Below are 14,384 nucleotides of genomic sequence, written 5' to 3'. Positions count from 1 at the left end.
GGGTGCGGGTGGCTCGTAGGAGCGAGGAGCGTGTGGTGGAAACAATACCCCCCCGCCCCCCTGCGTCTATGTAATTCTTGCGGAAACAGGAAAGTTTGTTCAGAGGGACGGGACGAGCCCAGGGCAGTCCGTGTACGCGGTCCTGCTCTCTGCCGGAGAGCCCGCGTTGCTCATCTCTGATAAGAGCAGATGTCTTCGGCTGGAAGCAGCTTTCGCTGCCGGGGAAAACAACGCCTGGAGCAGCGCTGCTGGCCAGCGGGGGCTTCCTTTCTTTCCCCCTTGCACACCTCCCGAGGCTGCAGCAGGGTGCGAGGGCGCCGAGCCGAGACTTGGGTGGTTGGGAGTGCGGGGAAGACCGCGGGAGGGAAGCTTGGGTGAAGGAGGGAAGCTTTGGTCCAGGGGCGGTGCGGGAGGAAGCCCGCGGCTGGCCGGAGGGCTGATAGCTGTCTTTGGCAGCGCTCTGCAGAGGTGGTGTCAACAGTTCCTGCCTTCCTCCTTCTTACGTAGAACTTGACTCTGGCATTGCCTCTTCCTGTACAAGCTTTTGGAAACTTTTTCGGAATCTTGGATATCCGCTTGTCACTGTGCTCCTGATGGGAGGTGGCAGCTCTGTGAGCTCTGCCTCTCAAAAAGGCCTTCAGCTCCAGAGGTTTCTGATGGGCAGAGAAGGGATGTGGTATGGGGATGCTGTGTTGAGGGAAAAACTAGACTACAAGTGCGCATAAAGCTGCATTTCTCTACTTATTCCTTTTATCAACTGTTATGTGCTTTTACTCTGTGTAGTTTTGTGGTTTGGAGCACAGGGCTAGGAATGGGGCATCTGATTTTCTTACTTGACTGCATGAATTTACCTTAGTACTGTGGGGTAAATCACCTGGGATTTGACTGGGGTGTTCTCCAGAATAGCCATGAGAGTCAAATTGTGCAATTTGTTTGGGCTGTTACTCCTAAATGGGCCTAAACTTTACTTGTGGATGCCAAAACTTAACATGTTAATGTAGCAAAGTTCTTAGTTGCAGGTGCCAAGGTAGTTTTAACGGTTTATTTGTTGATAGATGAAGTTCTTTATAGCCAGGGCGTATAATGGCAAACGATAATAGCCGCTGAAGAAATGTCTTCATATGAGTTGTGTTGGTGTAGAATGTTGGGCCAAAGTGAGCACTCAGTAATTTAAAAAATCCCAAAAGATAAATTATCAGTGTGATGTGCATGTGGTTGATAACACCAAGGAAAAAAGAATCAGTCACAGTTCTATGCCCTTTGCTTCTCTTTTGCATTTTTTCTGAGCTCCAAGAATGAAAGCTGATGAAGCTAATGTAGCTGCTGCCTCCAGATCTTTCCCTTTTGTATTTTTAGACCTCTAACATTCAAATTGCAAATCCTACAGACAAGGCTTCTTCTATAATGGGGCTGCAGAACATATGGTGAATTTGGTTTCGGGCATCTGCACTTTCTTTAAAACTCACTCTCATGAATAAAGCTGCACGAGAAGACCTTGGGGTCAGAACATAGCTAATGCAGCATCATTTGCATTATTCAGACAAAGCTCTGCTCTGAGGTTAGAATGATCCTGTTAATCTCTGTTGAGGACAGTAGAGGGTTAACAGGGAATGTTGGTGTTATCTTAGTTATTATTGTGTTATTTTAATGGAAATTACCATCTAGAAATGCAAAATCCCCCTTTGCTTTCTTTGCTATTTTAAGTTATTTTCTTCCAAAGCATGCCAAACCTCAGCCTGTCCATGAGGGTATATTTGCAACACAACTGAGTATTTTTAGTCTTTAACCCCTCCCCCTCCAAATACACAGACTAAAATACTGCAATAAAAAAGTGAAAAAAGGGAACAGCACCAGATAAAATAGCAGAACAACACTGAGGCTGCAGCACTGGTTGGAGGAGTTACTTTCACATTTGTGGCACACGTGAAACTAGCAAGTTTGCACTACCAAATCCAAGACTTTGTCTCAGTATTACTCTGTGAGAGCTGGTATGGTGGTGGTTGGGCCTTGATCAGAAGAAACTGCTTGCTTTAGAAGCAGTATGTTAACATTACTGTTGCGTTTGGTTTTTACAATTGAAAACCTACGTCAGATTTTCATTTTTGTATTTCAGAATTGTGCTGTTTGCAAGTGACTGATGTCCCATTAATTTTTTACATTGCAAGAATGCCACTACATTTATCAATGCATAAGGAGAGATGAGAACACTTTAAAGAAGCTGGGCATGAGCCAGCAGTATGCCCTGGAAGCAAATACAGCTGACATTATGCAGGGCTATATTAAAAGGACTGCAATCAGTATACCTAGGAATCATAGAATCATAGAATGGTTAGGGTTGGAAAGGACCTTAAGATCATCTAGTTCCAATGCCCCTGCCCTCACACCAGGCCGTGTTGCCCAAGACTCTGTCCAACCTGGCCTTGAACACTGACAAGGATGGAGCATTTACCACTTCTTGGGGCAACGTGTGCCAGTGCCTCACCACCCTTAAAGAACTTCTTTCTTATATCTAACCTGAACTTCCCCTGTATAAGTTTGAACCCATCACCCCTTGTCCTATTCACTACAGTTCCTGATGAAGAGTCCTTCTCCAGCCTCCCTGTAGGCCCCCTTCAGATACTGGAAGTCTGCTGTGAGGTCTCCACACAGCTTTTCTTCTCCAGGCTGAACAGCCCCAACTTTCTCAGCCTGTCTTCATATGGGAGGTGCTCCAGCCCCCTGATCATCCTCGTGGCCCTCCTCCAGACTTGCTCCAACAGTTCCATGTCCTTCATGGAATCCTCTCTACCTTCAGTTTCAAAATAGAATCCATGGAAGCATAAAATCCCAGTATAAAATTATCATCTCACAAATGCAATGGGATATACTCTGCACCATTATATATCTACACAAACACACCTTGAAATAAGAAAATTTACCATGTCAGGAGGTTGTCAGGTGAACTAAACAAGAGCCTGCTAGTAACGTAACACCGAGAAATGAAGAGTCTGTTGGAGAAAAGTTGAATTATGGTAAAATAAAGAATAAAGCGTATGCTCTCTTATGACATGCCTTTTCCAGAAATGCATAGGTGGTATCTTGGTGGACAAGTTGACCACGAGCCAGCACTGCACCCTCATTGCAAAAGTGGACAACACCACCTGGGCTGCATTAGGAAAAGTACAGCCAGCAGTTTAAACCCATTACTCCTTGTCCTACCGCTACAGTCCTTCATGAGGAATCCCTCTCCAGCATCCTTGTAGGCCCCCTTCAGATACTGGAAGGCTGCTTTGAGGTTTCCTTGCAGCTTCTCTTCTCCAGGCTGAACAGCCCCAACTCTCTCAGCCTGTCTTTATATGAGAGGTGTTTGACCCCCCCTGATCATCCTCATGGCCTCCTCTGGTCTTGCTCCAACAGCTCCATGTCCTTACGTTGAGGACACCAGAACTGCACACTTTTCTCCAAGTGGGTTCTCACGGAAGCAGAGTAGAGGGGCAGGATCACCTCCTTTGACCTTTTTATTCAAGTTTTTTTGAAAGTGCTTTTTCCTTTTGCTGTCAAAGTTTTTATGCAACCTCTGTCATGCTGTTCGAATCCCTGATACTTCTGAAGGTGGAAGTGACTAATAGCTAGGGTGTTTATTTCCATGATCCCTGTTACAAATGCAAAAGAGGAAACAAACTGCATTAACTAGTGAAAAGCCTATAATACTTCTGAGGCCAAGCCACTGCATGTTTCTAGAATCAGCTGAACTCTGTTAACTGAGCTTTAGTTTTGATGCTGATACTGTTAAAGTAGGCCTGCCTTTACTGTAGAGTCTTCACTGATTTACAAATGCTTGCACTAGTCTGTGTATACTCATAATAAGGATATGATGGAGTATATCAACCTCATGCAGTCATAGGATCACTGTTGTATCATCTTTATGTGGCATGTCTTGGGAGGACACAGGGCTAGACTGGAGAGGGAGGTCAGGGGGGTGTAAGCGAAAATGCAGGAGTCTTGAGAAGGTAGTAGGGTAAGAGTGAGGAAGTCTGTGGCCTTCCCCTGGGAGGAAGGACTGAAAAGGAAAGATGAGGTGGTACACTGAACAGAGCACTGAAATGTCACATCCAGCAAGTCTGAAGGAGACTTAGCTCAAAATCTTGTGACTCTCACCTAGGGAACAGGCATCAACTCAAATCCCAGAGAGCAGAGGGCTTGCTTTTGAAGGTGTATTTTCCTTTCTCTGTTTCTAGTGCGGTTTTTTTAGCCGTAACTGCAAACAATTCATTGTAAGGTGGTTCTGCCCAGGATGTTCAACTAACTTTATTGTGAACAGTTCTTTGCTTTCTCAAATATGTACTTATCCCAAAATCAGCTTTGCATTGCATTTTATGTTAAGACTGAAGGTCTTATGTTAAGCAAATGAAGGTTGTTCCTGCGCTTTATTTGAAGAAAGTGCAGCTGAAGTTGTGAAGAATTGAAAGCAATATTCTAAGAATGTCTCATATGTCAATTCCACTGGAGGGCAGTGTGCAGAGTATTGTTTGTATGTATTAATATACATGTGGACAAAATACCATCAGGGGAATGAGGGAATGCCTCTCGCAAAAGAAGATGCCTGTACTAACAAGCAGACAGGAGCATGTCTCCTTGTAAAATAAAAACCTAAATGGCTGGCTTAAAAACCTGTAAAGGAAACCCTCCAAACATAAATATGATTCTCTTTCACACAGCAGAGCATTTGGATCTCTCTGAGTGCTGTCTCACAAAGCTCTGCCAAGTAACAGTGGTTCTTGAGTGTTAAGAAGGCTCTTACTGATCTGTTTACCAGTGTCACACATTAAGGGGGGTCTTCACCCCAGTAAGGCGTTTACCACCCCACTCCTCCATAAGAGACAAGATTTCACCCCTTCGTCTATAATTTGATGGGTTTGTTACAGGCCCTGGAAAGACCCGAGTCATTCCTGAGACCCTTGAACAGATCCTTGAGTTTGATTAGCCTGTCAGAGTCCTCTGCAGGGGTTCCAGCAGACAGCACACTGTATCGGAAGGTGATTTGACTATTCTGTTCAGGGTACACAATAGCAGATTTACCACCAAGTTAAACGAAATTTTTGAGGAAGCTTTTAAGCCAATTTTAAGTCAATTTGAGTCTCTGGAAATTCACAAAAAATACATCTTAATTGAAAATTTTTATTATATAATTTCATGACAGTTTTAAGATTTGAAGATTGAAGGTGACTTTAATATACAAACTGCGAGAATGAGCATGAAAATACTATATAAAGCCAACTAAAAATCTGTCATTAAATGTGCACAGAGTGCAGCTCTTACCCAATAGAAGATGGGTTCAGCCCATAAACCAATCCCAGCAGTTATAATGGGATCTTCCCTCTCATTTTCCTTCCGCAGTTTCACGTATTTATGCGATCTAATTTGAATCATTAACTCCATGTAACCTTCCCACCTTCTACCAATCGGTCAACTAATTTGTGTAAGGACTACATAACTAAATTAATTAAATGCAAGCTTACGGGAGGGTTTCCTGACCTGGACAGAGGTCTTTTGACCTATAGGTGTGATTTTTAGTGTTAAAATGGGATTATAGTGAGGAAAGTTCAACAAAAGGACTCTTCATCATGTTTTTCTCAGTTGTGAAAAACGTATTTTGATGATTGCTTAGGTTTTGTCAGGATGTAGCAGATTTCAGGAATAGTCTTTCTTGATTAGAGGTTCGTTAATCTTATTTTCCTTAGTCTTACTTTCTTCAATTCCTTTTTTCTCGGTCGTGTTTTTCCTCATTCTTGATTTTCTCAGCCTTCCTACAAGACCAAAACCTCTCCAGCTATCAGTTCTTATAGTAAATAACTGTTATTTCTTGGGTCTCTTGACCCTTTATGAGGCTCTTGTATCTGTTCAGGCTCTTTCAGAGTAATACAAGTCTTCATTTCTTTGGAATTTTAGCTATATATAGCTTAAATATATGATTATAGAGCTTAAACGAAACACTTACGGAGCTTGAGCATGTATCTGTAGAGCTTGAGTACCTCTAATCACACATATTTTGGTGTCAAATTCTCGCACTTTCCAACCCTTGTTTGTCAGCTGCTAGGCAGTTTATCAGTGCATGGGATCTTCACATTCCTACACCTGCAGAGGGTAAACCAGAGCTTGGTTGTGTTGTCTTCACTCTGCTCCACTCTCCATTAAGTTTATCGCGGCTTATGCCAAGGTTGCCTGGGGAACTATTGTAGGGTAGATTATGTGCATATTAACCGCATTCCATCCTAGAAGTAGCAGCTGCATTTTACCCTAAAATTTCTTTAATATTATAACACAACTTTGAGATTTGGGGGGTGGAAATACTCTTTAATTTCCCCCATTATTCGACGCCCAGCAATGGTGAAAGCAGCAGGACAGGCAAGACTTTTGCACTTCATAGCACCTGTGACACCACTGACAGCAGCAGAGCAGCTATGGGGAGGATATAAATTGTGTAGACACCTATTTTTGGTCTGTTCGGTACTAGAAAAGATGCAGAACAAGGGGAAAGTATTACAACTCTGGAAAAATTTCCAACTTTTACCCCTCAAAACCACTTGGAATACAGGCTGGATTCTACACTGTGAAGCTTCTCCTTTTTCTGGTGGGTAATGGGAAAGACACAGACAGTATTTCAGGTGAATGTGGTCAGAGAAAGTAAGCCATGGTAGAGTAATTGCTGGCACCACTTTTCTGTAGAGAGATATGAAAGAGAGGAAGAAGCCATTGTGAACAGGTACTTTTTGGAAGTGTTCTTTATCCAGTATAGAAGGAAAAGTGAAAAAGACTGTGAAGCAGAGGAGGGATCTTCTTGGGAGAACGAGGGGGAGGAAATGAGGGCAGAGTCTTAGGTTCCCACACCAATGTAAATTCATCTACATAGCTTTCAGTCTTCCAAGTTCCACGTTGTCCCACCCTTTCCTGCTGGAGAGTCACCACAAAATAGCTGCCAAGAGTTATACAAGGAGCTCTTTCCTTTTCATTATTAAAATAATTCCTCAAGATACCTTTTTTAAAAGTCAGTTTTCCCTGAAAAATTCACCTTTGTAAGGTTCTTTCTTTCTTTCTTTTTTTTTTTTTCCTCTTATGCTTTCCTTTTCTTACTCTACCAGTTCAAGTTTCCTACTTTCCAGGGACCCTCAAGCAATTGCTGTCATGTCTTGATTTCTTTTATGAAAGGTAAATGTCCTGCTTATGTCTCATTATAGATTGGTTTTCCCAGCTACATAGTCTCCATCTCCAACTCTTCCTTCTTATTCTGTTCTCCATCACTTCCTCTTTGAAGAGCTGATGAAGTTTATTCTGTGATAACAGAACCACACATTCTGTTTCGTGGCCTGTGGTCCATTTCTTCCTCACTGTCTTTACATTAAACCCCAACAAGGGAAACAAACCCACTTAAAGTAATTTAGATATGGAACTGATTTTTCTGAACTGCTTTTTAAAGAGCTTAAAAAGAGAAATATCGCTTCATGTAGGAATCTCCACCATTCTTTCTGCTTTAGTAAAGAGTATTTCGTTCCTCTGTTTTTTGAACTTGAATGTAATTTCTTGAAATCACCTTAAGTCACTTGTCTTTTGGAGGTGCTAAGGCATCCCTCTCCTTTACTCTTCAGAGACTCTTAGAGGTTGTATTCTTTGCTTCATGTCCTGAAGTCAATAGAAGAAGATAGCTATCAGGCTGTTTCTGCTTGGATCACTTGACAGCCCTGTTACTGTTTCACAGATCTGAAAGTGGTTAGATATGTAGATTTAAATTTTATTCATAAAATGCACTCATCCCATGCTTCAAGTGCAAAATAATCCCACAGCAAACTTGAACTTGCCAGTGACAGCCAAAGTAGGCATTTACCTGGTGCTGATGGCATTAGTGCAAGGCATCCATTTACAAAAGCAGACTTGCTTGCTTGCTTGCTCTTGGGGCACAATTTGAGGAACTGAAAGATGAGTATGCTTTATTTTAGAGGACCAAGTGTGGTAATGTACCTAGCAGTTACCAGGAGACCAATCAGGAGAGAAGAGATCTGCATTTTCTTCTAGGTGTTGCTAGCTTTCATGTAAGACTTCTGGTTTGGAAGGCAGCCTTGTCTCCTGAACTCCTGCTCTGAGCAGTGGATTGGACAGATTGCCTGCCTCTTGAGTGCTGTTCTCTGCTCATGTTGTATTGGGTTTCTGGCAAAGTTTTGGGGTGTGTGTAGGCACTACAGAGGTGGTATCTGTGAGAAGCTACCAGAAGCTTTCCCCTTGTCTGTTAGAGCCAATGTCAACCAGCTTCAAGACAGACCTGCCACTGGCCAAAGCTGAGCCCATCAGTGACGGTGGTAGTGCCTCTGGGATAACGTGTTTAAGAAAGGGGAAAATTTACTGTGCAGCAGTAACTGCAGCTGGAGAGAGGGGTGAAGATATGTGAGAGCAACAGCTGTGTGGACACCAAGGTCAGTGCAGAAGGAGGGAGGAGGTGCTCTGGGAGCCAGAGCAGAGATTCCCCTGCAGCCCATGATGTGGACCACAGTGAGACAGGGTGTGCCCTAGCAGCCCATGGAGGTCCATGGTGAAGCAGATCTCCACTGGCAGCAGGGACCTATGCTGGAGCAGTCTGTTCCTGAAGGACTGCACCCCATGGAAGGGACCCAACCTGGAGCAGCCTGTTCCTGAAGGACTGCGCGCAGTGGAACGAATCTGTGCTGGAGCAGTTTGTGGCCTGTGGGAAGGACTCATGTTAGAGAAGTTTGTGAAGAGCTGTCTCCTTTGGGAGGGACCCCATGCTGGAGCAAGGGAAGAGTGTGATGAGTCCTCCCCCTGAGGAGGAAGCAGCAGCAGCAGCAGCAGCAGCAACAATGTTTGATGAACTGATTGTAGACCCATTACCTTTCCCCTTGTGCTGCTGGAGGGGAAGGAGATAGAGAATTCGAGAGTAAAGCCCAGGAAGAAGGAGGGGTTGGTGGTGAAGCTGTTTTCAAGATTTGGTTTTATTTCTCATTATCCTACCCTGGCTTAATTGGTAATGAGTTAAACTGATTTCCCCAAGTCAAGCCTGTTTTGCCCATGATGACAACTGGTGAGTGATCTCTCCTTGTCCTTAACTCATGATCCCTTTGTTACATTTATTCTCCCGTGTCCAGGTGAGGAGGGGAGTGGTAGAGTGGCTTTGGTGGGCCCCTAGTGTCCGGCTAGGGTCAGTCCACCACACACACAGACAACATGGTGAAAGAAATAAGTTTCTGCAAGATTTGCATCATCATTTGTGGCCACAACCTTGTACCTGCCTGAGCCCTGTAGTGAATCTTAGGGGATATGAATTGAGCTCTTGAATTGCATCTGCCTGTGAATTTTTTGTCTCCCAGCTCTGGTCTGTCAGAAGGTACTGTTTCTTTGAGTTTGTTGTCAGCATTTGCCCTGGTCAATAGGAAGACCTCTTTTCTGTAGCAGTTTTCTTGCGACCGTTTGATTTTCCTTTCTTAATTTTACTGTATAAACCTGGCTTACATCAGGCCAAGCAGCGTACCTTTGATATGGCTAGGACCACTGAATAGCATAATTTGAAGACGATCTCTGCCTTTGCTACAGGTCATGCTGTGTTCATAACAGGCTTACATCAGTGGTGAATGAAGTACATCATTATATATAGTTGACAGTGTACTGTGTTTGCCATCAGTTTGATTAACTAATATCTGTGTAGTGGTACTGTGGGAAACATGGATTATTTAATTTTTGATTTTTAAAAATCCTTTTATCTTTTGCTAAGCCACATTTGACTCCGATATGATGAATTCAGTTGCTGAAATTGTCTCTTGTGTTTCTAAGGAGCTAGCTGGGTTGGCTGGTTGCCTGCGTGCACTCAACATACAAGCTGACATCAGCGATAAGAGTAGTGTTCATATAGTATTAGTTCACTTTATGGAAGATGCACAGAACTGGTGTGTATGATATGTTGAGGTGTCCATGTGCTCTAGAAGGTATTGTAAATAGATTATGTGAACTGCCAAATCCACAAGACTTTCTCTTGGCAACACAGGCAATGGTTTGAGGTAAATCTGAAAACTAGATGTAAAAAGATTGAAGGTGAAGGCAACAAATTATCTCCATGTTTACTGTTCTGAAAGGGGTAGTGTTTAGTTTTAAAAGCATAATTCTTGAAATCAGGTTTCCTTATTGACCTTTAAAAATGCCTTATATTGGAAATGTAAGAACAATTTGAAGATTAATTATTTTCTCATCGATCTGCTTGAGTACTTTTGCACCTTCTAGGCTCTGAAAACATTGTTTCAGAGTCTTGATGCAGTGAGGCAGGCTAAGGGAAAGCATTGATTTAAAAAACAACAGCAGCAATGGAATTTCTGTTAACCGAGTTTGGTGAATAATCACTCCTTTTTTTAATACTCAGCTTCTAAGTTTTGTCTGCAGCTGCAATAATTTTGATAGACTTTCAGATACTGGATTTGGTACTGTTCTGTGTCTCTCTCCTCTTGGAGGAAGTCCTAGTCTCGGTCTTGTCAGTTTGATACTTTTGTAGCACCCTGGTGCTGTTGCAGCCCTGAAAGCACCAGTGTGAATTGGAGAAAGAGGGGTACTTTTATGTTTCTTGGTTTGTGTGATTTTCACTCCAGCAGGGATTTGTTGCAGTAGATGCAAAGATGAGACCAAAAACTGGGAGTAGTGCTGGAGAGTTCAGCAGGAAAGGTCTTATTTCTGGTTTTATGGCTCTAAACAGGTCATCAGGTGTTTTGGTGATGATCGGGGACCTAAATGCAAAGGGGAAGAAGCATTGGATTCTTCTGACTAGTATTTCTGATTTAATTTACATACAAGTTTTACTTTCCCTCATAATCTCTATTTTCCCTTTAGTTTCTGTCTTTCTGTTTTAATATTTTGCCTATTGCCGTTATTTAAATTCAAGTCCGAGTGAAATCACTATATTATGCCCTAGAGACCAGTGTGTAGGCTTAACTTATTTTGTGGAGAAGCAGGTGGGATTTGACATAAATTTCTTGTTTCCTCTGACACTCCAGTATCTCCTTTCTGTCTTCTTGAGGTAATAATGTTTGTGATGGGAGATGGGTCCAAAATGCAGTGAAGTTCACTTTGGTCTTCCTCATTTCTACAGGTTTGATCTGTGACTTTTCCATTGGCGTGCATCCAGTTACCTCAAGTAAGTAAGATCTTTCTGAAGGATACTTGGACTCAGTCTGAGCTTTAATGCTGCTTGCATTGATGTTACGGGGAGACAATTTGGGCCAACACTGAGCTCTTACAAAACCTTCTTGTGATCTGTTATTTTCTTGCCACAAATGCTCAGAGAATCCAAAGTAATGGGGTGGTTCATGGGGTTGTCTCCAAGTGTTGCTGTAGGTACCCAAGGAAATGTAGCAAAGGAAGTCAGTAATTCTCTTTGCTGTATAGCAAATGCTGTATGACAATGGCTCAGTCCTGGAAATACGGCAAAGATGCATTGATCTGGGGATAGCGTTTATATAATGGAAACAGAGAAGTATACTGAGAGGGATTTTTCAGTGTCAAGGCAGTAGTTCTGTTGCATAACTGCTGTGGAAAATTTCACTTGTTGGACTTCTATGTTCCTGAGACTAAAAATTAGTAATAAGCTGTATTAATAAGAGGTGTTCAAATAGCTTATAACCTGTACATTTGCTAGTGGACATGAATAGCTTCTGGATATTTCTCTTCCAAGAAAAAGAACAAAGAGGTAGTTGGGGTGGTTAGGCATCAATATAGCTAACATTTGTATTTGCAGTAGATGAGACAAAACGTTACAGCATGCAAGATAAAAAAACTATGAAATTTCATGCTGTATAATTTAAGACAGTTATAAAAAGCCTCAGTTTAGGCATAAAATGTCTCTCCTGTAAGGCTGCTGTGTGTTTACATCTTGCAATATTTTTTTGTATTACCTTTTGCATATATGCCGTGCCGTGAATCATATCAAATGGTGCTCTCTTGATTCCTGTGTCTTAGGAAAGCTGAGCTCTGCCCTTGAGAGGTGGAGTATAGTAGGGAAAAGATAGTTGGGGCAGTTTGAAATTGTTTCTGGAGTTTTCTTTCTGTTCATCCTTGTGCTACCTGAAATGATTACTGTATTGTGAGCACTTTGTTTCCACTCCTTTAAAATTTGATACTGCAGAAATTAGTGTATCGTTATCTATAGTGTTTGAACTGCCTTATGTTATGAAAGTGAGAATTCCCACAGCAGCTTTAACTCTGCCCCCAGAAGAGAAAGCCCATCAAGTCAGTGTCTTCAGTTACGCCATTATGTAGCACTGGGCACTAGGATGTACTGTTAGGCAAATATTAACATTTCAAATCTGGTCCAAGTCCATGGTAGTGTCAAAATATCATATGCTAATTATACTAAATGATCATATTACACAGATAAATGGGCATAGGCTTGATTCCTAGAATGCTGATGTGCACATCATCAAGGAGTGCAAAAGAACCCATATGCCTTGGAAAGAGAAGATAAATAGGATATTTAAAAGATTTTTCTTGCGTGCATGGTAATGTGCAATTTTCTCCCTTTTCTATTATGCTATTAAATCGGTTTGAAAAAGCAGATTGAAAAATTAGTATCCTATCTTTAATAGAGGTCTGGAAATTACCTCACTTTCTTTACTTTACTGATCAGTGTTAGCTACTTGATTTCAGATAGCCTGTACTGTAATTCAGGGATTTTCTTTTCAAAGGTGTCCTTCTGCTAGGAAGGTAGGACTTTGTCATGCTTAGCAGAATGGGAAATGTGCTTTTTATTTTCCATGAAGCACACTCATACTTATGCATATTAAAAAGCTTGTCAGACTTGAATTTTGAATATCTGAACAATAGATTTGTTGTGAAAATAAAATGATTGAATGCCTTGCTCATACGCGGTGCTGAAGTTGAGTGAAAAGCTCCTACTCATCACTGAGAATTAAATGCATTGTATTGCAAAAGCTATTGTAGGAAACTGCTTATTAGAGAAGTCAGACCTAAACTGATTAGTGGAGACGGTCTTCAGTTATATCTTAAACCCACCAGTTACTGTGATTATATTTTCTTTAATGTCCATAAGGCACTGTGAGGCCTAATTGTTTTCACTGTTGTGTCATGGATTCAAAAGGGGAGTGTGATGTGCCTTGGTATGTTTTTGGCAGGCAACAATTTTAAAGAAGGTGGATATTTTAACATATGGGATATATCAAATAATGGTGTTTAAATGTTTGAGGTGCTATTGTATGGGGGCATGTTGGCACTATGCCTTACCCATGTGGTGGACTGTGAGATCTAGGGTGACCCTGAATACCTCCTTGGGGAAGGTCTGTTTTTATTCCTTGTGTTGTGCCCAAAAGAGGCAAAATTGTTGCAGAGGAGGGCCTGGGAAATGCTGTAGAAATGTAGACTGTAAAGTTTAATCCAAAATGAGATCAGACAAGCAAGGTGAGAAAAAGAAGTATGAGAACAGATTTAGTTAACTTATTTGGCTCTCTTACAGAAATAACACGATGATCTGGTTGTGTCAAAGATACGTGTTTATAATAGGTGTGTAACGTGCTGGGGTGTTCCACATTTGGGCCAACACCTTGTTTGTGTCTGATTTGGGTGACTTCTTGGCATCAGTCTCTGTTCTTGGTCATATGAAGGGCTTGTCCAATTAAATGGATAATGTTAGATCAGGTCTTCAGGAACACTATTAGAAGCCCTGCTAGGGTAGCATGAATAAAAGAAAGTTCCTCTGGGCATCAGCCTGGGGTTGGCCTTTGGCCAAATCAGTGTAATTTCTTTTACAGGGGTGTCTGTTTTAAACTGGATTCTGAAGCCTCGAGGCACAACTGTAAATGATCTGTACTGAAAGTTGCTAAGTAATATTATATAGCTAAGCTTTAATGTGCCATAAACTTAAATCTCCGTATGTGAGAGCACCCCACTGGTGAAACATAAATTTGTAAAGGGGAAAGGAAAACTATTTGTCCCAGAAAGGTTGTTAAGAGTTAATCGCTAGCTCTTCTCAGGTTGCTTGAACCTGGAATATTTGCCCCCATTATTAATTAAGAAGTTCTCTTTGGTGCTAACCACTGTCACCAAGAAAACATGTTTTCTTAGTACTTCTGTTCTCTTGAAATATCACATTTGTGGCCTTCTCCCACAAGTGGATTTTTATTTAAGTATTTTAGTACAGAGGAAAATTTTCACTTTAGTCTTTAGTGACGTGTATAATCATATCCCCTTATGAATGATAAGGTGAGGCTGTCTCTTACTGGTTTGTCATGTGAGAGGAGGCATGGAGGAATGTGGTGGCTGATAGAGCACCATTTTCTGCTCTTCCTTTAGAGTGTTGTCCTTTGTTTGTCACCAGGCTCCTGCAGAGCTCTGGTCCCCAGCTTCCTTCCATA

The 14,384-nt window shown here is 41.9% G+C and overlaps 1 protein-coding gene across 1 annotated transcript in view; it reads left to right on the top strand.

Moving 5' to 3' along the window:
• Positions 1-11,145: 11,145 nt before the first annotated feature.
• Positions 11,146-14,384, top strand: part of TSPAN9 (tetraspanin 9) — a 157,525-nt gene continuing 154,286 nt past the window's right edge. The window contains exon 1 of the mRNA XM_061472229.1: positions 11,146-11,155. The gene's annotated coding sequence lies outside the window, so the exon portion shown is untranslated. The remainder of the gene's footprint in view (positions 11,156-14,384) is intronic.

Source organism: Pezoporus flaviventris, unplaced genomic scaffold, assembly GCF_033815535.1.
Source record: "Pezoporus flaviventris isolate CSIRO_AGI_PZ_B2104156 unplaced genomic scaffold, CSIRO_AGI_Pfla_v1 ptg000070l, whole genome shotgun sequence".
In the NCBI taxonomy this organism is placed as follows: domain Eukaryota; kingdom Metazoa; phylum Chordata; class Aves; order Psittaciformes; family Psittacidae; genus Pezoporus; species Pezoporus flaviventris.
This window is presented reverse-complemented; position numbering and strand designations above follow the sequence as displayed.